Source organism: Triticum dicoccoides, chromosome 7B (genome assembly GCF_002162155.2).
Source record: "Triticum dicoccoides isolate Atlit2015 ecotype Zavitan chromosome 7B, WEW_v2.0, whole genome shotgun sequence".
Classification (NCBI taxonomy): Eukaryota; Viridiplantae; Streptophyta; class Magnoliopsida; order Poales; family Poaceae; genus Triticum; species Triticum dicoccoides.
Window position 1 is genome coordinate 173,923,011 of NC_041393.1, and position 3,161 is coordinate 173,926,171.

Below are 3,161 nucleotides of genomic sequence, written 5' to 3' on the forward strand. Positions count from 1 at the left end.
TTTCAAAAAAACCCCATCCCCTGAACTGCTGACGCGTGGACACTTATTGGTCCCGGTTGGTGCTACCAACCGAGACCAAAGGCCCCCTGCCGGGGCAAGCCGTAGTGGCCACGTGGAGCCCCATTTGTCCTGGTTCATGGGAGAACCGGGACTAAAGGTTTTGGGCTTTAGTACCAACCCTTTAGTCCTGGCTGCCGAACCGGGACAAATGGGCTTATGAACCGGGACAAATGGGCCTTTTTCTACTAGTGATTAGGAGCTTGGAAATAAGAGCAGTACACACGCGCTCCTCCTCCTCCGCCGCCTGCCTCGCCTCGTCGCGCGTGTGCTCGCCGTGGGTTGCGGGAATGAGCCGAGCCAAAGCTTATTTCCTTCTATATAAGAATGTGCTGGCCAGTGGGTTGAACCCTAACTCAATTCACTCACTCCCTCTCGCACAATCCTAGCCGTCATCTATTGTTCCTTTCATTGTGCTGCTTCCGGCGATCTCATCCTGACGATCGCGTGCACGGTTGGTCAGGAGAGCAGGGGCCTCCGGAACCCTGTCATTCAAGATCCTGCCCGGGAGAACAGCAATAAGGTTTTGGTGGAGCGTCTCGACGTGACTCCTCCCGATCCGTCCCTGTCCCCATCCTCCTCTAGTTCCGCTACTTCCCCTGCATCGACTGCATGGCTGATGACGAAGCCGCCAAGAAGAAGGCCTCGGCCGATGCCGAGGCTGCCGCTGCCGCCGTCGCGTTGGGCTGGCAACCGGAGGGTATGACTCGTTCATTCCCTATTTCACTACAAAAAAAGACACGTCCGTGACATTTTGGGCCAAACGAAAAAAAATTCGGTCATACTTATGACACTTCTATGACGATAATTGTGACAAAACCCGGTATCATCATAGATGTGGTGGGCTCCTACTTCTATGACAGAAAATGGGCTTTTCGTCCTGGGCGGGCCGGAGACACAGCTGAATGACATTCTTTGGGCCGTCCATGACGGAAAAAACCGTGGTAGAAGTGAGGTCGAGGAAAATATCAGGGTGTTCCCGGTTACGGTGGATGGTCGGGGCTGAGAGATGGGCGTTTCTCTCGTACACGCATGCGCGTGGGTGCGAGGCATTGGGCTCTAACTGAACCCGAGCGAGGCGTTGGGCTCTAACTAAACCCAAGCGATTGCACTGCAGGCTATGCGTTACTAAACCCGAGCGATCGATCGATGGCTGTTAACTGGACCCGATCGAGCGATTCCTTCGCTACTGCTGCTAACTGAAGCCAGTCGATGCTGCCTCTGGATGAACAGTGAGCGTTTCTGGGAGGGTTTGGATGAACGGTTCCCGGTGGGGTGGATGAACAGGACCCCGTGGTGTTGCCTCTGGATGAACAGGACCCCAATCGATCGAGCTGGTTGGGGCTGGATGAACAGGACCCCGTGGAGGGCTGGATGAACAGGACCACCCCGTGGAGGGCTGGTGTGACGCCCTCGATTCAATCGTACACTAATCATACACGCAAATGTGTACGATCAAGATCAAGGACTCACGGGAAGATATCACAACACAACTCTAGACACAAATTGAAAATAATACAAGCTTTATATTACAAGCCAGGGGCCTCGAGGGCTCGAATACATAAGCTCGAAAACACAAGAGTCAGCGGAAGCAACAATATCTGAGTACAGACATAAGTTAGACAAGTTTGCCTTAAGAAGGCTAACACAAAATCATCTACGATTGAAAAGGCAAGGCCTCCTACCTGGGAGCCTCCTAACTACTCCTGGTAATCGTCGGCCTCCACGTAGTAGTAAGCATCAGCGGTGGCATCTGACTCCTGGGCTCCGTCATCTGGTTGCATCAAACGGAAAGAAGAAGAAAGGGGGAAAAGGGGGAGCAAAGCAACCGTGAGTACTCATCCAAAGTACTCGCAAGCAAGGATCTACACTACATATGCAACATTATCAAAGGAAGGCTGTATATGTGGACTGGGCTGCAGAAATGCCAGAATAGAGAGAAGGCCTAGTCCTATCGAAGACTAGCATCTTCTGGAAACCACCATCTTGCAGTAAATAGGAGGGAGTAGAGTAGCGCAAAGCAAGGTAGAAGTAGTGTTATCAACCTCGGTCGGAGATCCTTTCTCGACTCCCTGCGAGAAAGAAATCCCAGAGCCATACTATCCAATTATCATCACAATCCATTACTCATCACCATCCAATTCTCATCACAAGTATCCAGTTCTAGTTGTATCGATCGGGATACAACTCCAAGTGTCCGTTACCGTAGGACAGGCTATCGACAGATGTTTTCTTCCCTGCAGGGTGCACCAACTTACCCACCACGCTCGCTTAACTCCGGCCGGACACACTTTCCAGGGTCATGCCCGGCCTCGGCCAAACAATACACCGCAACCCGACCTAGGCTTAATAGAGAGGCCAGCACGCCGGACTAAACCTATGCCCCCAGAGGTCATGGGCCATCTCCCCGGGAACTCCTACATGTTGCGTGGGCGGCCGGTGAGCAGACCTAGCTACCTCCTTCAACAAGGCAGGCGCTTACGCAGTCCAACCCAGCGCGTGCCGCTCAGTCGCTGATGTCTATTAAGCTTCGGCTGATGTATACGACGCAGAACGCCCATACTATGCCCACGTGATGGTTAGTGCTATCAGGCCAAAGGCCCCTCGGATCAAATATCCAAATCGTAGTGGATTAGGAACGCGCGGTAACAAGCAGAGACTCACGAAAGATGTGACCCCATTGCCCCGTCTCGAGGACTTGCGGCAAGGGCTAGGAATGCCCGGCCACGCCTCGTAATTATCTCGCAGGCACCTTCCAGGTCAACCCGTCTCCACATCACTCGCAATTAAGCTCGCGCTGGTACCCCTCAGGGTCGACCCGTCTTTCCAAGTAACAGTGGTAAAGTCCAAGTATCCGTGTGTCCAAACATCAAGGGGAAAACCCGAGGAATCACCCCCGATGAATTCCACTAGATGTAATCATCAAGGTGAACGTAAGAGGAATCACCCTCGAGGTTCACACTTGAGGGGTTGCACGACAGAGTCGTATCGGAAGTGGTTAAGGAGGAAATCACCCTCGATGACCATGACCGAATAACTACTCTACAGAGATCTCATCAGGAGTGACGTATGAGGTTCCACCCTCGGCACTCGATGGTAACTCT